Source organism: Caretta caretta, chromosome 11 (assembly GCF_965140235.1).
Source record: "Caretta caretta isolate rCarCar2 chromosome 11, rCarCar1.hap1, whole genome shotgun sequence".
NCBI classification, from domain to species: Eukaryota; Metazoa; Chordata; order Testudines; family Cheloniidae; genus Caretta; species Caretta caretta.
The window spans coordinates 751,922-774,871 of NC_134216.1; the positions used below are offsets into that span (position 1 = coordinate 751,922).

The 22,950-nt window shown below is 61.7% G+C and overlaps 1 long non-coding RNA gene across 1 annotated transcript in view; it reads left to right on the forward strand.

Moving 5' to 3' along the window:
- The first annotated feature begins 2,094 nt into the window (after positions 1-2,094).
- Positions 2,095-22,950, forward strand: part of LOC142068507 (uncharacterized) — a 58,121-nt gene continuing 37,265 nt past the window's right edge. The window contains exons 1-2 of the long non-coding RNA XR_012664314.1: positions 2,095-2,182; positions 6,966-7,205. This is a non-coding gene — a long non-coding RNA (uncharacterized LOC142068507). The remainder of the gene's footprint in view (positions 2,183-6,965; positions 7,206-22,950) is intronic.

The following is a 22,950-nucleotide window of genomic DNA, read 5'->3' on the forward strand; positions in this document are numbered from 1 at the left end:
CCCAGGAATGTGGACAGAGGCTGCAGGAGGGGGCCTGCTGGGGGGGGTTAGTTTCAGTTTGGGGCTGGGTGGAGGAACACAGGGAACCCCAGGGCTGGGGTCTAAGCTCCCTGCTCCCCCAGAAGGACTTGACTGAGGGGTCCTGGGTGCACCCAGAAGCTCTGTTTTGGACTGTGTTCCTGTTGTCCAATAAACCTCCCGTTTTACTGGCTGGCTGAGAGTCTCAGTGAATCCCTGGAAGAGGGGTGCAGGGCCGGGACTCCCCCACGCTCCGTGACACCAGATTCTGCTCCCAGCCCCCCAGGGTTCTGCCCCCAGCTCCTCCCAGCCTCCCCATCTACCCTCAGCCCCCTGTTCTGCCCAGCAGGGCTTGTCACGGCATCTGCCCCCTCTGCTGCCCCTCACCCCCGGCCTGGGCCCGTGCTCCAGCCATGCCAGGCTGCACCAGTTTCCAGCGCCACTTCCCAGGGCTCCTGCCTCCTTCCCAGCCAGCCCGGAGCTCCTCAGGCCACAGGCTGTGCCCAGAGCTGGGCACTGGGCTCCATGCTGCAGCCCCCTCCTCGGCCCACAGCCGGGCAGTGCAGAGAGCCGGTCCCAGCCCCGCGGGGCCGATCGCCCCAGGCCTCACCCAGCTCCCGCGCCCCGGAGCAGCAGGCGGCTCTCGCACCAAACTGCACAGACGGGAGCTGAGGCCAGAGGCCGAGGGCATTGCCCAGCGTCGCCAGAGCCACGACTCGCGCCCGGGGCGCTGAGGCAGCTGACTCAGCTCCTGGGCATGGCCTGCTGGGAGAAGCCCTGCGCAGCGTGGCCCTTGCCCCCGGCAGGCTGGACCGGGGCACAGCTGGGCGTCCACGCAGGCAGGACCACGCTGGCAGCCTGGGGTCGGCGCCAGCTCCCGGAGAGGCCCACGTGCTTTGGCACCTGACGCCTGCGGCCACGGGGTGCTGGGAGGCCAACCCCTGCCTAGTGCCCACGGGAGGCACCCGCTCCCCAGCGTGTTCCAGGGTCAGTGCAGAGCGACAGGGGCCTTGGGGGTCCGATGGCCAGGCCTCACGCAGGCCGTACAGTGGTGGGATTGGCCCTTGCACCCCAGTGGGCCATGGGGCAAGTCCCAGCCAGTCCCCTGGCGGGCAGGCGCTGCCCGGGCTGGGCCGGCTGGGAGCAGGGGCCTGGCCCAGCTGGCTGCCTGCCAGGGCTGTTTGGCGCTGGGAAGTGAAATCCAGCGAGCTGGAAGTGCGGCCGGCCGGGGAGCGAGGGGCGCCGGTAATTGGATGCATGTTTCTCCCAATGAGTTTGTATCATTTTATGTAAATCTGACATTTCCCGGCGCTCTGCAGTGAGCACCAAGCGCGGCTCCTGCCCGCGGCACCGGCCAGCCCTGCCCAGCCGCGGTGCGGCTGCTTTAAGAGCTTTGCTGCTGTGCCCCCCCCGCCCCCCCCCGTCTTTGTCAGGGGCTTGTCCAGCCCCGGCCGCTCTCCTGAAGTAGAAAGTTCTCCCCAGACACGAACCTGCACCTCCCTGGCTGCCAATCCAGCCCCTGGCTCCTGTCCTGCCCTGAGGGTGTGTCTGGGCTCCCGGGCTGGTGGACCGGCTCGCTGGAGCCTGGCTCTGGGACCCTGCAAGCGGGGAGGGGGCAGCCTGAGCCTCACCATCAGCCACACGGCAGGTTTTAGCCCCGGGAGCCTGAGTCCGCTGCTCCAGGCCAGTGGCCCTAGCCGCGGTGGGCATGGAGAGCAATCACCGCCCCCCTTGTACCTGTCCAGGCTGATTCCGCCCTCTGGCACTTCGAATGCACACGGTGGGGGCCCGCAAGCATTTTAAAACTTAATACTGGCCACTCCAGGCTGGTATTAAACTCCCACGGTTACAGCTTCTGTCTGACCTTGGATGGGTAGATGCTGCAACCGCCAAACGCAGAACCCCTCTGAGAGCCCAGGAAGCCGCCCCTGGGAACTGTGACGGAGTGGGGAGTATTAACCTGGTAACGGTGCGTAGGAGTTTTACGAGTTTACTGTCTTCTGCTAACATGGGGCGTGCCTCAGTTTCCCTGGAGTGCTGCACCAATACGAGATGGGGTGGGAAAGAAAGGGGTGACTTCACTGAGGGACGACACTGGACCACCACAGGTAAAGGCTGGCAGCTGCCCTTCGTAACCTGAGCCCAGGAGGGGGGTTGGGGCCAGGTGTCACGGAGTCCCTGGGCGATGCTCTGGAACTGCTCCCCATGAAGCCAGTCAGGACTCTGGGGCAGTCGCCTTTCTGTGAGCAGCCTGTCTTCAGGACACGCAGCTCACACAGCTTCCACCTTCCTGGGTCTGACCTCGGAGCATTCAGCATCCTCTGCCCCTCCGTGCGCTTCCCCCAGCGAGTCCGCTCAGGCGGGGCTCCTGGGGAAGCCAGAGGGTCCTGCACCCCAACTCCGCAGTCAGACGTGACTCTCAGCCAGCCAGTAAAACAGAAGGTTTATTAGACGACAGGAACATGGTCTAAAACAGAGCTTGCAGGCGCAGAGAACGGGACCCCTCAGCTGGGTCCATTTTGGGGGGCAGTGAGCCAGACAACCACGTCTGCACTTCACTCCATGTCCCAGCCAGCCCCAAACTGAAAACCCCTCCAGCCCCTCCTCCTCTGGGCTTTGTTCCTTTCCCGGGCCAGGTGGTCACCTGATTCCTTTGTTCTCCAACCCTTCAGCTCTCACCTTGCAGGGGGGGAAGGGCCCAGGCCATCAGTTGCCAGGAAACAGGGTGTCGGCCATTCTCTGTGTCCAGATCCCTGCACACACCTGCCCTCTAGGGCTCTGCAATGATCATACACCCTTACCCCACCACCTAGATACTTAAGAACTGCATAGGGGAAACTGAGGCACCCCCACACTATTCAGAGGAAACATTAAGAACAGGCCCACTTCGTCACATCTCTCCCCCCTTCGAGATCGAACTGAGCGGGGTCACTTTACCCGGTGACCTGGGGAAGTTTGAAGCCACCAATGTTCCCATGGATGCCCCAGCATCTCTCCCGTTCCTTGGTAGGAGTTACACCAGGCCCTTCCAGTTTCACGCCCTCCCTTAGGTCGGGGGTGGTCGATAGCACTAGCAGGCTGCATGTGGGAAGGTTTCTGCAGCCCATGCCCTTTGGCCACCCCAAAACCCCAGGGGGTCAAACTGGGATTGGGTTTTCTCCCAGAGCTCCAGAATGGAGGGCTGCAATTCGGGCTCTCTTGGTTAAGGGCCCCCATCTTGACCTGGGCCACATACTGTTCACTTACAGAACTAGCATGGAGACATCCCTTTCCCAACAACCTTGTCTCCCCAACAAGCTGGCCAAACACAGCCACTTGGTTATAGGACGGTATACCTTTCTTAATAGCTTTCACTCCATCTGAGACCTTCTCAAAGCTCTCCACACTGGATCTTTCAACAGGAAAGTCAGTGGATCCATTCACAACAGAAAACTTCTGGCTGTTAGGAACTGAAACTTTCTTGATTAAATCACTTTCACACCCTTCAGTGGCAGTAAACTGCTTGCAAAGACTCCATGAGGATTCCTTTCCCGAGGGCTTTTCTATGCAACAATTCACCCCCTCCCAGAAATTCTGCTCTTACCCTCTTTACCTAGGGCTTGCTCTAGGGGAACACTTTCCTGAGCAACTACAGACTCTTTCTGGGTCTCCCTTACATCCAGAATCACCTCTGGCCCATCAGGCGGATTCCTACACAATCCCCTTTCATGCAAACTTACAGACTTCCTAGATAAAAGGTTAGAAGCATTCTCCTTCCCTTTGCCACACACAAGTTCAGGAATCTTTTCCTTCTTGCTACAGGTTTCCACACCCTCAGTAGGTTCCACAATCACATCACCTTCCTGCTCTCCTTGTGCCCTGGCTAGGATCTCACCCTGATTAGACAGAGTTGCTACACCCTTTCCAACAACACACTAGCAACAGGCAAAATACAAGCACCAGAATTGTCTGGTCTCGGGGATTTTACATAGACCCTAACTGGATGTGACCTAGTTACAGGGCCATTCTCCCGAGCAGACAGAAACTTAGGACCCTTCCCTTCCTGGGCTTTAGCTGAATCCAGAACCAGCTCTGAGACAACTGCATGACCCTCAACCATCACAGGCTGAAAGGCCCCTTCTGTCTGCTCCACAGACCAAGAAGAGCCGGACACACTTTCTCCTTTACCAGACACACAGGTTGGGATCTCATTCCCTTTGTCCCAGCACACAAGGCTGGTCACAGACAACTGCTTGGAGATCAGGGTAGCTCCCTCCATAGGCAAGTCAATACCCCTGACAGACAGAGACCCATTTCCTTCACTGTCCCAATTCTCCACCCAGCTAACAGGTAAGGTCCAGGGACTCTCATCTTCCACTCTCCTCGCCTTCCCACCCTGCTGACTGGACACAGCCATCAGCTCACAAGGCTGCCTAGGCTCATCCAAACTTCCCTTACCAAGCACCTTGCCACTCCCCACAGATCCCCTGCCCTGCCTGTGTCTCCCCCCACTCAGCTGGGGTCTCAGCTCCCACTGTGCTCAGCACTGCCCTTGCTGTCCCAGTGGGGGCAGGCCACTGCTTTCCTCACTGCATCAGAGCCAGCGAGAGTCCCCAGTCTGGTGCGCAAGGGGGCAGGGAGCATCTCTCTGTCCCACCGAGTCCCAGGGGTCTGGTTCCAGGCAGGCAGGTAGCCTGAGCCTAGCGGCTCCTCCCTGCTGCCAGCCAGGTCATCTGCATTTTCACTGACCATTTCCCTCTCCACCGATTGGTTCCCTGGATTCAAATTCAAACCCTCGGCAGTTACAGGAGCAGGGCCTGGATCCTGTCCCAAAGAGACACAGTCACCCCACAACAGGGTCTCGCAGCTGGTGTCCTGGGGCACCCCAACGGCCAGCCAGCCCCACCCCTCCTGGGTCTGCACAGGGATCTGGGCCATAGGCAGGGCGAGGGGCTTCGTCCCTGGGACCCTCACCCAGCTCACACAGGCCCTCAGCCTCTGAGGCTGCACCACCCGGGGCCTGACACCAGTTCTCTCTGTCCCAGGATCTCGCCACCCCAGGAATGTCTCCCCATTGACCATCCCCTTCCGCTCCCACTGGGGGTCCGAGGGGCCTGACCCCAGGGAACTCCACACAGACATATAGGTTGGGGTCAGGAGTGGGAGCCTGTCCACCTCCCCACCCATCTGGCTGATGGAGTCTGTGGCCTTGGGACCCAGCAAGGGAGCTAGACACCGGGGTTTTCCGCAGGGTCCCCCTGGTTCAGATCTCCAGCCTGCTCAAAGGCAGTGAGGTGGGCATCCACACACCCCCCCCTTAACTAGGGGCAGCAATTTAGTCTCGAGGTTCCCTGCGGAACTGGCCCCCCGGGATCTATCCCCACTCACCCCGGGGAGGTCCCCTCGGCCTCTCCGCCCCACCACCGCCAGTTCATCCTGCTGCTGCTTCTGCAGCTCTTTCTCGGGCTCTCGCTGTCTCCCACGGTCCTCTTGCTCTCTCAGACTCCGCTCCAATCCCGTCCGTCTCGATCCCCCGATGGGGAACCCGATCGTGAAGACCCCCGTCTGGTCGGGGACAGGAGTCTTGGCGATGCCTGGCTCCCGCTCCAGCTGCTCCCAGATCCTGCTATAGCCCCAGTTGGGGTCAGGAATCTGTTCCTTAGAGCGGTCATCCTCCTCCAGCTGCACGATTAACTCTGCTTTGGTGAACTTTCCAACGCTCAACCCTCTCTTTCTGCACAGGGTTACAATGTCCTTCTTAAGGAGACGGTGACAGGCCATCACTCCGCTCCTCCCAAGTTGTTGTGGACTCACAGGCCCGTGTGTTCTCAGCTCCCCACGGTTTCCAGGGAGAACCCCTAGTGTGCCAGCCCTTCTCGAGGTCACCACCTCTTTGCCAGGGTCGAGCTGCAGACTCCTCCGCCCCTTGGACTGCTTGCTGCAATCCCCAGGGGAACCCTGTTACTGCAAAAGTCCTTCTCTCTCCCCGGGCCAAGCTGCAGGCTCCTCCGCCCCTGAGACTGCTCACTGCAGTCCCCAGGGGGACCCCATTACTGCACAGTCCTTCTCGCTGGTCACACACTCCCAGGGGTTAACCGCCCCCCGAAACCGCTCCTCTCTGAGCCTTCAGCAGGCCTGGTCCTCGGCAATCCCCCTTCGTGTTACTGCTCCCCAGTCACTTACTGCAGGAAGCGCCATCCACGGGGTGCAGTACATCCCACCGCTGCCACCAGTTGTCACGGAGTCCCTGGGCGATGCTCTGGAACTGCTCCCCATGAAGCCAGTCAGGACTCTGGGGCAGTCGCCTTTCTGTGAGCAGCCTGTCTGCAGGACACACAGCTCACACAGCTTCCACCTTCCTGGGTCTGACCTCGGAGCATTCAGCATCCTCTGCCCCTCCGTGCGCTTCCCCCAGCGAGTCCGCTCAGGCGGGGCTCCTGGGGAAGCCAGAGGGTCCTGCACCCCAACTCCGCAGTCAGACGTGACTCTCAGCCAGCCAGTAAAACAGAAGGTTTATTAGACGACAGGAACATGGTCTAAAACAGAGCTTGCAGGCGCAGAGAACGGGACCCCTCAGCTGGGTCCATTTTGGGGGGCAGTGAGCCAGACAACCACGTCTGCACTTCACTCCATGTCCCAGCCAGCCCCAAACTGAAAACCCCTCCAGCCCCTCCTCCTCTGGGCTTTGTTCCTTTCCCGGGCCAGGTGGTCACCTGATTCCTTTGTTCTCCAACCCTTCAGCTCTCACCTTGCAGGGGGGGAAGGGCCCAGGCCATCAGTTGCCAGGAAACAGGGTGTCGGCCATTCTCTGTGTCCAGATCCCTGCACACACCTGCCCTCTAGGGCTCTGCAATGATCATACACCCTTACCCCACCACCTAGATACTTAAGAACTGCATAGGGGAAACTGAGGCACCCCCACACTATTCAGAGGAAACATTAAGAACAGGCCCACTTCGTCACACCAGGTGACACCTTCTGCCGGGGAAACTGGCAAATCTGGAGGAGGGGCCGGGGAGGGGGTGGCTGGGGAGATGGGGGGAGGCCCAGAACCTGGGTCTGAGATCCCCACCCCCCAAGAGGGACCCGGCTGAGGGGTCCTGTTCTCTGTACGTACAAGCTCTGGTTTAGACCCCGTTCCTGTCGTCCAATAAACCTTCTGTGTTTCTGGCTGGCTGAGAGTCACGGAGAATCCCAGGAAGTGGGGGGTGCAGGGCCCTGACTGCCCCACGCTGTGTGACAGGAATTGCTTCCTGTGGGGGACCCTCAAGCCCTTTCACCCCCCCTCTGGGGAACAGCTGAGAAAGAAAACCAAAGGAAATCAGCTGTTGCCACCAGCTAATTAAACTGCACGTGCACAGACCTCTTAGGACACAAAAACCAACCCTGGTGTCACGGAGTATGGGGGAGTCCGGGCCCTGCACCCCTCTTCCTGGGATTCACCGGGACTCTCAGCCAGCCAGTAAAGCGGAAGCTTTATTGGACGTCAGGAACACAGTCTCAAATAGAGCTTGTGGGTACAACCAGGACCCCTCAGTCAAGTCCTTCTGGGGGGCAGGGAGCTTAGACCCCAGCCCTGGGGTTCCCTGTGTTCCTCCCCCCAGCCCCAAACTGAAACTAACCCCCCCCCCCCAGCAGGATCCCTGCTGCAGCCTCTGTTCACATTCCTGGGCCAAGGTGTCACCTGGCCCCAACCCCCTCCTGGCTCAGGGGACAGGCTCTCAGGTCTCCCATCCCCAGTGAAACCCCCCTGCCACATTCCCAGGTCAACTCTCCCCCCTCCCTGCTGCCTCACACCTGGTCTTAAAACCGGTAAATTTTCATTTTCATTTTCAACTGAGGCCCCCCCACACTATTCAGAGGAAACATAAAGAACAGTCCCACTTCGTCACAGGGTGGCAATACCCGACCCCGCCAGGGGGCAGTGCCCTAGGACACGGCCATGCCACGGGCTGCGCGGGGTGGGTGGCGATGCCCAACCCCACCAGGGGGGCAGTGCCAGAGGACACGGCCATGCCAGGGGCTGTGTGGGTGCCTGGTGCTGCCCATTCCCCAGCCATGTTGCCATCTGGCTGCCATCCCATCCCAGCTCTGGTGCTGTTCCTTCCTCCCTGGCGCTCGCCAGGCTCCAGCTCCTGGCGCTGGCAGGCGGCTCTCGGGAGCTGGATGCTGCTATTTAAAGCCCCATTGTCGGCGCCCGGCCCCCGGCTGGCACATCCCGCTCTCTCTCGCTGCATGCGCGGCCTGGCAGGGAGGCGGCTAATGCCGAGCGAGCACAAAGCTGCCTCCTCTTTGTCCTGCTCACAAAGCGACTGTCCCCCCGCCCCCGCGTGCCCAGCTGGCTATTCATAGCTCTGCTGCCCCCATGGCACGCTGGGAACCACCTCCAAACCCCGGGGGATCCCAGCCCCCAGACACAGAGCCCGGGGCCGCCAGGCGGGGGCACCGGGACGCTCAGCAAGGGCCACGCCACCCACCTTCCCCTGCGGGGCTCTGCGACCTGGGGCAGGGGCCGGGGCAGCCCAGCTCCACCCCAGAGGAGGCCGCACTGCAGGGTGGAGAGAAACATGAGCGATTCCACCCCACCCCCGCCTGCCCCCCACGCACTGTCTGGGCCCATGGGATGCCCAGCTCTGGGCAGTGCACCTCGCCCCATTTCCCTGCCCGGGGCAGCTCCGCTGGTGGGTGCAAACCCAGCCCAGCCCAGCCCCCTCAGCCCCAGGGTGGCATGGTGTGGGCAGCCCGGAGCCCGGCTGGAAGGACAGCCCAGCCCCACCGGGCTCCTGCCCCCACCCGCCAGCAGGAGCTCAGTGAGTCCAGGGGCAGACGGGTGCACCCTGATTGTCGTCCGACCCCCCGTCATGCCGGCCCAGGGACCCCCGCTGAACCAGGCAGGTCCCGGAGACCCCAGGCTGGCTTGAGAGGCTGGCAGGGCCAGAGAGTCCGCCTGGCCCGGGGCAGCTGCTCGGGGGCTAAAACGGCCCAGGGGGTGACCGTGTGGCGGCACACTGGGGGATTCCGGCCCCTCTAAGCCGACGCCTGGCGGTGCTGGGCAAATCCCTCGCCAGGGAGCAAGGAGCCCAAGGCGGGAATATTTCATGGCTGGGCAGGGCGGGAATCCGGCTCCATTTGTCTCTGACTCGCCGCACGAGCTGCCTGCACATCCGCGGCCTCCAGCCGCAGCTGCCACATCGCACACCCCAGCTTGGGGCTCCCCTGGCCGGGGAGGGGCCCCGCGGCCCGGCCCAGCGCTCGGAGCCGGCAGGGGCAGCCCCGGCCCATCGCACGGGGCAGGCGAGTGCCGTTCACCCCGACCCCGCCCCGGGCAGAGCTTGCAGCCCCTGGCCCGGCTCACGGCCGCAGGATGGAGCGGGGCGCGGGGAGGAGTTTCCAGCCTTCCCCGTCTTCATTTCCCCAGCCCCAGCCCTGCCTTGGAGCCCGATGGCATCGAAACCAGGGCTCGCCTGGGCGCCGGGTGGCACCCGCGCTGCTGGGACGGAGGTGACTGGGCCAGGACGGCAACACGGGCTCGCACAACCCCCCTGAGCGCACCCACGCCTCTGTGCACACCCCCACACCCCCGCACAAACCCCCTGAGTGCACACACGCCTCTGCACACACCCACCCCCGCACAAACCCCCTGAGCGCACCCACGCCTCTGTGCACACCCACACCCCCGCACAACCCCCCTGAGCACACCCACGCCTCTGTGCACACCCACACACACCCCTGCACAACCCCCCTGAGCGCACCCACGCCTCTGTGCACACCCACACACACCCCTGCACAACCCCCCTGAGTGCACACACGCCTCTGTGCACACACCCACAACCCCGCACAACCCCCTGAGCGCACACACGCCTCTGTGCACACACCCACACCCCCGCACAAACCCCCTGAGTGCACACACGCCTCTGTGCACACACCCACAACCCCGCACAACCCCCTGAGCGCACCCACGCCTCTGCACACACCCACACCCCCGCACAAACCCCCTGAGCGCACCCACGCCTCTGTGCACACACCCACACACACCCCTGCACAACCCCCCTGAGCACACCCACGCCTCTGTGCACACCCACACACACCCCTGCACAACCCCCCTGAGTGCACACACGCCTCTGTGCACACACCCCCACCCCCGCACAACCCCCTGAGCGCACACACGCCTCTGTGCACACACCCACACCCGCACAAACCCCCTGAGCGCACCCACGCCTCTGCACACACCCCCACCCCCGCACAACCCCCTGAGCGCACACACGCCTCTGTGCACACACCCACACCCGCACAAACCCCCTGAGCGCACCCACGCCTCTGCACACACCCACACCCCCGCACAAACCCCCTGAGCGCACCCACCCCTCTGTGCACACACCCACACACACCCCTGCACAACCCCCCTGAGCGCACCCACGCCTCTGTGCACACACCCACCCCCGCACAAACCCCCTGAGCGCACCCACGCCTCTGTGCACACACCCACCCCCCGCACAACCCCCTGAGCGCACCCAGGCCTCTGCACACACCCACACCCCCGCACAAACCCCCTGAGTGCACACACGCCTCTGTGCACACACCCACACCCCTGCACAAACCCCCTGAGCGCACCCACGCCTCTGTGCACACCCACACCCCCGCACAACCCCCTGAGCGCACCCACGCCTCTGTGCACACACCCACACCCCCGCACAAACCCCCTGAGCGCACACACGCCTCTGCACACACCCACCCCCGCACAAACCCCCTGAGCGCACCCACGCCTCTGTGCACACCCACACCCCCGCACAACGCCCCTGAGCGCACCCACGCCTCTGTGCACACCCACACACACCCCTGCACAACCCCCCTGAGCGCACCCACGCCTCAGTGCACACACCCACACACACCCACACAAACCCCTTGAGTGCACACACGCCTCTGTGCACACACCCACACCCCCGCACAAACCCCCTGAGTGCACACACGCCTCTGTGCACACACCCACAACCCCGCACAACCCCCTGAGCGCACACACGCCTCTGTGCACACACCCACACCCCCGCACAAACCCCCTGAGTGCACACACGCCTCTGTGCACACCCACACCCCCGCACAAACCCCCTGAGTGCACACACGCCTCTGTGCACACACCCACAACCCCGCACAACCCCCTGAGCGCACACACGCCTCTGTGCACACACCCACACCCCCGCACAACCCCCCTGAGCGCACCCACGCCTCTGCACACACCCACACCCCCGCACAAACCCCCTGAGCGCACCCACGCCTCTGCACACACCCACACCCCCGCACAAACCCCCTGAGCGCACCCACGCCTCTGTGCACACACCCACCCCCGCACAAACCCCCTGAGCGCACCCATGCCTCTGTGCACACCCACACCCCCGCACAAACCCCCTGAGCGCACCCACGCCTCTGCACACACCCACACCCCCGCACAAACCCCCTGAGCGCACCCACGCCTCTGTGCACACCCACACCCCCGCACAAACCCCCTGAGTGCACACACGCCTCTGTGCACACACAAACACACACAGTGCCTGCACCCCATCTCTGCCTAGGCACCCCCCCATGCAGTCCCGCCCCATGTATTCAGGCCTAACACCTCCCCCCCGCAGCACCTCCCCCCAGAGCGCTCGCAAGACACACAAGCCGGACACCCCCTCAGCACATCCATTTACACACGTTGCTGTTCGTGGCCGAGACACTGGACACACCCCTCCGCTTGCTTGTGTGTGTATGTGCGTGTGCAACTGTTGGTGTGTGCATGTGTGTGCGTGCACCTGTCTGTGTGTGTGTGTTGCCGCTTCGCACCTGTTGTGTTTGTGGACCTGTGTGTGCGTCCAGGCAGGGAGGGGCAGATCTATGCGGTGACTGGTCAGTATTTCAGCGCCCATTGCGGGGGCACCCAAGGGTGGCCAGGCAGGGGCAAGTGCATATTTGGAAAAAGGTGTGTTTAGTTGTGTGTCTGTGTGTGTCTCTGTGTGGGAGGGGGGAGTGTTGACCTGGGAATGTGCCCTGGGGATGGGAGTCCTGAGAGCCTGTCACCTGAGCCAGGAGGGGGAGGGGGAGGTGACACCTCTGCCCAGGAATGTGAACAGAGGCTGCAGCAGGGAACCTGCGGGGTGAGTTTAGTTGGCAGTTTGGAGGCTGGGGGGAGGAACACAGGGAACCCCAGGGCTGGGGTCTAAGCTCCCTGCTCCCCCAGAAGGACGTGATTGAGGGGTCCTGGTTGTACCCACAAGCTCTGTTGTGGACTGTGTTCCTGTTGTCCAATAAACCTTCTGTTTTACTGGCTGGCTGAGAGTCTCAGTGGATCCCAGGAAGAGGGGTGCAGGGCCTGGACTCCCCCACACTCCGTGACAACTGGTGGCAGCGGTGGGATCTACTGCACCCCGTGAACGGCGCTTCCTGCAGTAAGTGACTGGGGAACAGTAAAACGAAGGGGAATTGACGGGGACCAGGCGTGCTGAAGATTCAGAGACGGTTTCGGGGGGCGGTTAACCCCTGGGAATGTGTGACCAGAGAGAAAGACTTTTGCAGTAACAGGGTCCCCCGGGGGATTGCAGCGAGCAGTCCCAGGGGCGGAGGAGTCTGCAGCTCGACCCTGGCAAAGAGGTGGTGACCTCAAGAAGGACTGGCACACTAAGGGCTTTTCCTGGAAACCGTGGGAAGCTGCCCGGCCTGCGAGTGGCCAGCAGGGAGATGTACGCTAAACGCCTTAAGAGTGACCTGGTGGAGCTGTGCAGGCAGAGGGGGCTGCGCATCGGGAGGTCCACCAAGGAACAACTGATTGCCCAGTTGGAGGAGAGGGATCGCTTGGATGACCCGATCCCTATCCCTGAGGGGAGCCGCCCGGCAGACGCAGCGTGGGCCCTGGGGCCTGACCGGGCTGGGAGGGGTCAGACTGCTGCCGAGGACATCCCGAGACCCTTCCTACCTATGTCTGGGGGAGGGGTTGGGGGAAGCCCAGCGAATACCGAGGGCACCCTGACCCCAGCACCCAGCAGGGGATCCTCCCGGCGGAGCTCCCCATCCCTGGAGCGGAGGTGGCTGGAATGGGAGAGGGAGATGAAAATGAGGGAGCTGGAGGATCATGAAAAACAACGTCAACATGAGCAGGAGGAGAAGGAGAAACAACGTCAACATGAGCGCCAGGAGAAGGAGAAACAAAGACAGCACGAACTGGAGCTGGCCAGGCTGAAGAGCAGTGGGGCCCCGGCTGTGGTGAGTGAGGGGGGACCCAAGACTGCAAGGAACTTTGATAAGTGCTTCCTGGCCCAGCGTAAGGAGGGGGAGGACATAGATAGCTTCCTGACGGCCTTTGAGAATGCCTGTGAGCTGCACAGGGTTGACCCTGCAGACAGGCTCCAGTTTCTCACCCCCTTACTGGACCCCAAAGCCGTGGAGGTGTACAGCCGGATGACAGGGCCGGAGGCAGGGGACTATGAACTGTTCAAACAGGCCCTGCTCCGTGAGTTTGGGCTGACCCCCGAGATGTACCGGAGAAGGTTCCGGAGTCAGCGTAAAACGCCTGAGGTCACCTACCTACAACTGGCCAACCGGATGCAGGGGTATGCCCGCAAGTGGACAGCGGGGGCCCGAGCTAAAGAGGACCTGCTTGACCTAATTGTACTGGAGCAGCTGTATGAACAGTGCCCTTCCGACCTGAGGCTGTGGTTGGTGGACAAAAAGCTCGAGAACCCCCAGCACGCAGGGCAGCTGGCCGACGAGTTTGTGAACAGTCGGTCAGGGGGTAGCCGGGAGGAGTCCCAAAAGAACAGGCCCCCCCCGATGCAGAGAGAGAGTCACCAGGGGGCCTCCCAGCGGGGAAATAGGGAGAACCCCCTCCCAAGGGGAACGCCTGGCGTCGGGCCCCTCCGACCCGCTCGAGGGGACCAACGGGACCTGAGCTGCTATCACTGTGGCCAGAGAGGCCACGTACGGTCCCAGTGCCCTGGGCTCAGGGACAAACTGAGCAGACCCAACCTACCCAGGGTTAACTGGGTAGGGACTCAGCTGGACGAGGGGCAGACGACCCAGGAAAGGGGGGCTGCCAGTTTACCACCTGCCCCGGAGGGAAGAGTACCCCAGGCCAGCTCCACCAGAGGGCTGGAGGCTCTGGACTCAGGGCGCTCAGTTTACAGGGTGGGCGCGGGGCTGTCCCTCCGGAGAGAGTGCCTTGTTCCCCTGGAGGTGGATGGGAGGAAGGTCAATGGATACTGGGATACGGGTGCGGAGGTGACGCTGGCCCGGCCCGAGGTGGTGGCCCCAGATCGGGTGGTGCCCAACACCTACCTGACCCTGACAGGGGTGGGTGGGACCCCATTTAAGGTGCCCGTGGCAAGGGTACACCTGAAATGGGGGGCCAAGGAGGGCCACAAGGATGTGGGGGTACACCACCATTTGCCCACTGAAGTTTTGATGGGGGGAGACCTAGAGGACTGGCCAAGCAAGCCCCAGACCGCCCTGGTTGTGACCCGTAGCCAGAGCCGGCGAGGGCCACTGCTCCCTGACCTCGGGGAGGGTACCACACCGGAGGCGCAGGACCCTACCCTGGTGGGAAGGGAGGGCCGAGGGGCACGGCTCAGAGAGGCTGAGGCCTCAGACCTGGCCACTGAGGGGGAACCAGTCCCCATCCCTTCCCCAGCTGCTGAGTTCCAGGCCGAGTTGAGGAAAGATCCCTCCTTGCGGAAGCTCAGGGACCTGGCCGACCTCAGGGTGGTACGGACCATGAGGAGAGGCTGCCAGGAGAGGTTCCTGTGGGAGAAGGGGTTCCTATACCGAGAATGGGCTCCCACAAGGGAAGTGGAGTCCTGTGGGATCAGGAGGCAGCTGGTGGTCCCCCAGAAGTATCGCCGCAAGCTCCTGTACCTGGCCCATGACATCCCCCTCGCAGGGCACCAGGGAATCCGGCGCACCCGGCAGAGGTTGCTACAGAACTTTTACTGGCCCGGGGTCTTTACCACGGTCCGGCAGTATTGCCGATCCTGTGACCCCTGTCAGAGGGTGGGGAAGGCCCGGGACAAGGGGAAAGCGGCTTTGAGACCTTTGCCCATCATAGAGGAGCCTTTCCAGAAGGTGGCCATGGACATCGTGGGGCCTCTCAGCAAGACGACCCGGTCGGGGAAGAAATACATTCTGGTGGTGGTAGATTTTGCCACCCGCTACCCCGAGGCAGTGCCCTTAGCTTCCATTGAAGCAGACACCGTGGCCGATGCGCTCCTGACCATTTTCAGCCGAGTGGGGTTCCCCAAGGAAGTCTTGACAGACCAAGGCTCCAACTTCATGTCGGCCCTGCTCCGGTGCTTGTGGGAGAAATGTGGGGTCCGGCACGACTGAGCCTCAGCTTATCACCCCCAGTCCAACGGGCTGGTGGAGAGGTTTAACGGGACGCTAAAGATGATGCTGAAAACCTTTATGAACCAGCACCCACAGGATTGGGACAAGTACTTACCTCACCTGCTGTTCGCGTACAGGGAGGTGCCACAGGAGTCTACCGGATTTTCGCCTTTCGAACTGTTATATGGAAGGAGGGTGAGGGGCCCCCTGGACCTGATGAGAGACGAGTGGGAGGGGAAGGCCACTCCCGATGGAGAGTCAGTGGTGGAGTATGTCCTGATCTTCCGAGAGAGACTTGCTGAACTCATGGGCCTGGCCAGGGAGAATCTGGCCAGAGCCCAGAAGAAGCAGAAGGTCTGGTATGACCGCACGGCAAGGGCCCGTGCCTACGCCACCGGGGATCCGGTGATGGTTCTCATCCCAGTGAGAAAGAACAAACTACAGGCCGCCTGGGAGGGCCCTTTCAAGGTCGTCAAGCAGCTCAATGAGGTAAACTATGTGGTGGAGCTGTCGAACCGGGCGCACCACCGCCGGGTGTACCATGTGAATATGATGAAGCCATATTATGCCAGGGGGAATGTGGTGTTGGCCGTGTGTGGACAGTGGGAAGAGCAGGGAGATGACCCTTTAGTGGATCTATTCCCTGGGACTAGAGCTGGTTCCCCCCTGGAAACAATTCCCCTCTCGGATCAGCTAACCCCTGCCCAGCAAGATGAGGTCAGGGAGGTGCTGCATCCGTACCGACAGCTGTTTTCCAACCAGCCTGGACGCACTAATCTGACTGTCCACCGGGTGCAGACAGGGTCGCACCCGCCGATAAGATGCTCCCCCTTCCGAGTCACAGGGAAAACTGCTCAGGACCTGGAAAGAGAGGTCCGGGACATGCTGGCTTTGGGGGTGATCCAGCCATCTGCCAGCCCTTGGGCCTCGCCGGTGGTGCTGGTCCCCAAAAAGGACGGGTCGGTCCGGTTCTGTGTGGACTATCGGAAGCTCAATGCCATCACTGTATCTGATGCCTACCCCATGCCCAGGCCGGACGAGCTCCTAGGCAAGCTGGGAGGAGCTCGGTACCTTACCACCATGGACCTTACAAAGGGCTACTGGCAAGTGCCGCTGGATGCAGATGCCCGGCTGAAATCGGCCTTTATCACCCCTCTGGGGCTCTATGAGTTCCTGACCCTGCCTTTCGGCCTCAAGGGAGCGCCGGCCACCTTCCAGCGCCTGGTGGACCAGCTCCTGAGGGGGATGGAGAGTTTTGCCATGGCGTATATTGATGACATCTGTGTCTTTAGCCAGACCTGGGAGGACCACGTGTCCCAGGTTAGACAAGTGCTGGACCGACTCCAGGGGGCTGGGCTGACTGTAAAAGCGGAGAAGTTGTGACGATGTGACTCAGCAGGGAGGGGGGGAGTGTTGACCTGTGAATGTGCCCTGGGGATGGGAGACCTGAGAGCCTGTCACCTGAGCCAGGAGGGGGAGGGGGAGGTAACACCTCTGCCCAGGAATGTGAACAGAGGCTGCAGCAGGGAACCTGCTGGGTGGGTTGAGTTGGCAGTTTGGAGGCTGGGGGGAGGAACACAGGGAACCCCAGGGCTGGGGTCTAAGCTCCCTGCTCCCCCAGAAGGATGTGATTGAGGGGTCCTGGTTGTACCCACAAGCTCTGTTGTGGACTGTGTTCCTGTTGTCCAATAAACCTTCTGTTTTACTGGCTGGCTGAGAGTCTCAGTGGATCCCAGGAAGAGGGGTGCAGGGCCTGGACTCCCCCACACTCCGTGACAACTGGTGGCAGCGGTGGGATCTACTGCACCCCGTGAACGGCGCTTCCTGCAGTAAGTGACTGGGGAACAGTAAAACGAAGGGGAATTGACGGGGACCAGGCGTGCTGAAGATTCAGAGACGGTTTCGGGGGGCGGTTAACCCCTGGGAATGTGTGACCAGAGAGAAAGACTTTTGCAGTAACAGGGTCCCCCGGGGGATTGCAGCGAGCAGTCCCAGGGGCGGAGGAGTCTGCAGCTCGACCCTGGCAAAGAGGTGGTGACCTCAAGAAGGACTGGCACACTAAGGGCTTTTCCTGGAAACCGTGGGAAGCTGCCCGGCCTGCGAGTGGCCAGCAGGGAGATGTACGCTAAACGCCTTAAGAGTGACCTGGTGGAGCTGTGCAGGCAGAGGGGGCTGCGCATCGGGAGGTCCACCAAGGAACAACTGATTGCCCAGTTGGAGGAGAGGGATCGCTTGGATGACCCGATCCCTATCCCTGAGGGGAGCCGCCCGGCAGACGCAGCGTGGGCCCTGGGGCCTGACCGGGCTGGGAGGGGTCAGACTGCTGCCGAGGACATCCCGAGACCCTTCCTACCTATGTCTGGGGGAGGGGTTGGGGGAAGCCCAGCGAATACCGAGGGCACCCTGACCCCAGCACCCAGCAGGGGATCCTCCCGGCGGAGCTCCCCATCCCTGGAGCGGAGGCGGCTGGAATGGGAGAGGGAGATGAAAATGAGGGAGCTGGAGGATCATGAAAAACAACGTCAACATGAGGAGAAACAACGTCAACATGAGCAGGAGGAGAAGGAGAAACAACGTCAACATGAGCAGGAGGAGAAGGAGAAACAACGTCAACATGAGCAGGAGGAGAAGGAGAGGGAGCGTCAGGAGAAGGAGAGGGAGCGCCAGGAGAAGGAGAAACAAAGACAGCACGAACTGGAGCTGGCCAGGCTGAAGAGCAGTGGGGCCCCGGCTGTGGTGAGTGAGGGGGGACCCAAGACTGCAAGGAACTTTGATAAGTGCTTCCTGGCCCAGCGTAAGGAGGGGGAGGACATAGATAGCTTCCTGACGGCCTTTGAGAATGCCTGTGAGCTGCACAGGGTTGACCCTGCAGACAGGCTCCAGTTTCTCACCCCCTTACTGGACCCCAAAGCCGTGGAGGTGTACAGCCGGATGACAGGGCCGGAGGCAGGGGACTATGAACTGTTCAAACAGGCCCTGCTCCGTGAGTTTGGGCTGACCCCCGAGATGTACCGGAGAAGGTTCCGGAGTCAGCGTAAAACGCCTGAGGTCACCTACCTACAACTGGCCAACCGGATGCAGGGGTATGCCCGCAAGTGGACAGCGGGGGCCCGAGCTAAAGAGGACCTGCTTGACCTAATTGTACTGGAGCAGCTGTATGAACAGTGCCCTTCCGACCTGAGGCTGTGGTTGGTGGACAAAAAGCTCGAGAACCCCCAGCACGCAGGGCAGCTGGCCGACGAGTTTGTGAACAGTCGGTCAGGGGGTAGCCGGGAGGAGTCCCAAAAGAACAGGCCCCCCCCGATGCAGAGAGAGAGTCACCAGGGGGCCTCCCAGCGGGGAAATAGGGAGAACCCCCTCCCAAGGGGAACGCCTGGCGTCGGGCCCCTCCGACCCGCTCGAGGGGACCAACGTGACCTGAGCTGCTATCACTGTGGCCAGAGAGGCCACGTACGGTCCCAGTGCCCTGGGCTCAGGGACAAACTGAGCAGACCCAACCTACCCAGGGTTAACTGGGTAGGGACCCAGCTGGACGAGGGGCAGACGACTCAGGCAAGGGGGGCTGCCAGTTTACCACCTGCCCCGGAGGGAAGAGTACCCCAGGCCAGCTCCACCAGAGGGCTGGAGGCTCTGGACTCAGGGCGCTCAGTTTACAGGGTGGGCGCGGGGCTGTCCCTCCGGAGAGAGTGCCTTGTTCCCCTGGAGGTGGATGGGAGGAAGGTCAATGGATACTGGGATACGGGTGCGGAGGTGACAGTGGCCCGGCCCGAGGTGGTGGCCCCAGATCGGGTGGTGCCCAACACCTACCTGACCCTGACAGGGGTGGGTGGGACCCCATTTAAGGTGCCCGTGGCAAGGGTACACCTGAAATGGGGGGCCAAGGAGGGCCACAAGGATGTGGGGGTACACCACCATTTGCCCACTGAAGTTTTGATGGGGGGAGACCTAGAGGACTGGCCAAGCAAGCCCCAGACCGCCCTGGTTGTGACCCGTAGCCAGAGCCGGCGAGGGCCACTGCTCCCTGACCTCGGGGAGGGTACCGCACCGGAGGCGCAGGACCCTACCCTGGTGGGAAGGGAGGGCCGAGGGGCACGGCTCAGAGAGGCTGAGGCCTCAGACCTGGCCACTGAGGGGGAACCGGTCCCCATCCCTTCCCCAGCTGCTGAGTTCCAGGCCGAGTTGAGGAAAGATCCCTCCTTGCGGAAGCTCAGGGACCTGGCCGACCTCAGGGTGGTACGGACCATGAGCAGAGGCTGCCAGGAGAGGTTCCTGTGGGAGAAGGGGTTCCTATACCGAGAATGGGCTCCCACAAGGGAAGTAGAGTCCTGTGGGATCAGGAGGCAGCTGGTGGTCCCCCAGAAGTATCGCCGCAAGCTCCTGTCCCTGGCCCATGACATCCCCCTCGCAGGGCACCAGGGAATCCGGCGCACCCGGCAGAGGTTGCTACAGAACTTTTACTGGCCCGGGGTCTTTACCACGGTCCGGCAGTATTGCCGATCCTGTGACCCCTGTCAGAGGGTGGGGAAGGCCCGGGACAAGGGGAAAGCGGCTTTGAGACCTTTGCCCATCATAGAGGAGCCTTTCCAGAAGGTGGCCATGGACATCGTGGGGCCTCTCAGCAGGACGACCCGGTCGGGGAAGAAATACATTCTGGTGGTGGTAGATTTTGCCACCCGCTACCCCGAGGCAGTGCCCTTAGCTTCCATTGAAGCAGACACCGTGGCCGATGCGCTCCTGACCATTTTCAGCCGAGTGGGGTTCCCCAAGGAAGTCTTGACAGACCAAGGCTCCAACTTCATGTCGGCCCTGCTCCGGTGCTTGTGGGAGAAATGTGGGGTCCGGCACGACTGGGCCTCAGCTTATCACCCCCAGTCCAACGGGCTGGTGGAGAGGTTTAACGGGACGCTAAAGATGATGCTGAAAACCTTTATGAACCAGCACCCACAGGATTGGGACAAGTACTTACCTCACCTGCTGTTCGCGTACAGGGAGGTGCCACAGGAGTCTACCGGATTTTCGCCTTTCGAACTGTTATATGGAAGGAGGGTGAGGGGCCCCCTGGACCTGATGAGAGACGAGTGGGAGGGGAAGGCCACTCCCGATGGAGAGTCAGTGGTGGAGTATGTCCTGATCTTCCGAGAGAGACTTGCTGAACTCATGGGCCTGGCCAGGGAGAATCTGGCCAGAGCCCAGAAGAAGCAGAAGGTCTGGTATGACCGCACGGCAAGGGCCCGTGCCTACGCCACCGGGGATCCGGTGATGGTTCTCATCCCAGTGAGAAAGAACAAACTACAGGCCGCCTGGGAGGGCCCTTTCAAGGTCGTCAAGCAGCTCAATGAGGTAAACTATGTGGTGGAGCTGTCGAACCGGGCGCACCACCGCCGGGTGTACCATGTGAATATGATGAAGCCATATTATGCCAGGGGGAATGTGGTGTTGGCCGTGTGTGGACAGTGGGAAGAGCAGGGAGATGACCCTTTAGTGGATCTATTCCCTGGGACTAGAGCTGGTTCCCCCCTGGAAACAATTCCCCTCTCGGATCAGCTAACCCCTGCCCAGCAAGATGAGGTCAGGGAGGTGCTGCATCCGTACCGACAGCTGTTTTCCAACCAGCCTGGACGCACTAATCTGACTGTCCACCGGGTGCAGACAGGGTCGCACCCGCCGATAAGATGCTCCCCCTTCCGAGTCACAGGGAAAACTGCTCAGGACCTGGAAAGAGAGGTCCGGGACATGCTGGCTTTGGGGGTGATCCAGCCATCTGCCAGCCCTTGGGCCTCGCCGGTGGTGCTGGTCCCCAAAAAGGACGGGTCGGTCCGGTTCTGTGTGGACTATCGGAAGCTCAATGCCATCACTGTATCGGATGCCTACCCCATGCCCAGGCCTGATGAGCTCCTAGACAAGCTGGGAGGAGCTCGGTACCTCACCACCATGGACCTTACAAAGGGCTACTGGCAAGTGCCGCTGGATGCAGATGCCCGGCTGAAATCGGCCTTTATCACCCCTCTGGGGCTCTATGAGTTCCTGACCCTGCCTTTCGGCCTCAAGGGAGCGCCGGCCACCTTCCAGCGCCTGGTGGACCAGCTCCTGAGGGGGATGGAGAGTTTTGCCGTGGCGTATATTGATGACATCTGTGTCTTTAGCCAGACCTGGGAGGACCATGTGTCCCAGGTTAGACAAGTGCTGGACCGACTCCAGGGGGCTGGGCTGACTGTAAAAGCGGAGAAGTGCAAGGTGGGGATGGCGGAAGTGTCTTACCTGGGCCATCGGGTGGGGAGCGGCCGCCTAAAGCCGGAACCAGCCAAGGTGGAGGTGATCAGAGACTGGCCCGCTCCCTACACCAAAAAGCAGGTCCAAGCCTTTATTGGGATGGCAGGATACTACCGAAGATTTGTGCCTCACTTTAGCGCCATAGCCACCCCCATCACTGAGCTATGCAAGAAGGGGAAGCCAGACAAGGTGGTCTGGACCGAGCAGTGCCAGGAGGCTTTCCGGGCGCTGAAGGAGGCTCTGGTCAGTGGCCCAGTTCTGGCGAACCCGGACTTTGACAAGGCCTTTGTGGTGTTCACCGACGCCTCCGACACGGGACTGGGGGCGGTGTTAATGCAGGAGGATGAAAAGGGGGAGAGACACCCCATCGTGTACCTGAGCAAGAAGTTGCTACCCCGGGAGCAACACTACGCGGCCATCGAGAAGGAGTGCCTGGCCATGGTGTGGGCCCTCAAGAAACTAGAGCCCTATCTCTTCGGGCGGCACTTCACCGTGTACACCGACCACTCGCCCCTGACCTGGCTGCACCAGATGAAAGGAGCCAACGCCAAGCTCCTGAGATGGAGCCTGCTCCTGCAGGATTACGACATGGACGTGGTCCACGTGAAGGGAAGTGCCAACCTGATAGCGGATGCGCTGTCCCGGAGAGGGGGCCCCGAACTTCCCCAGGTCACTGGTCACAGTGACCCCGCTCAGTTCAGTTCGAAGGGGGGAGAGATGTGACGATGTGACTCAGCAGGGAGGGGGGAGTGTTGACCTGGGAATGTGCCCTGGGGATGGGAGACCTGAGAGCCTGTCACCTGAGCCAGGAGGGGGAGGGGGAGGTAACACCTCTGCCCAGGAATGTGAACAGAGGCTGCAGCAGGGAACCTGCGGGGTGAGTTTAGTTGGCAGTTTGGAGGCTGGGGGGAGGAACACAGGGAACCCCAGGGCTGGGGTCTAAGCTCCCTGCTCCCCCAGAAGGACGTGATTGAGGGGTCCTGGTTGTACCCACAAGCTCTGTTGTGGACTGTGTTCCTGTTGTCCAATAAACCTTCTGTTTTACTGGCTGGCTGAGAGTCTCAGTGGATCCCAGGAAGAGGGGTGCAGGGCCTGGACTCCCCCACACTCCGTGACAGTTTAGTTGTGTGTCTGTGTGTGTCTCTGTGTGTGTGTGTCTCTGTGTGTCTCTGTGTGTGTGTGGGGGGGGGGTGTTGCTGGAGCCGGGTTGGTCCCAGGCTGCCAGGCATTGGTGGGGGAGGGAACAGTTTTACTGGACCCTGTCGCGAAGGGACGACTCACCCATGCGGCGCCTCCTGCTGGTCGTCTGGGAATGAGCTCCTTTCCGGCCCGGAGCGC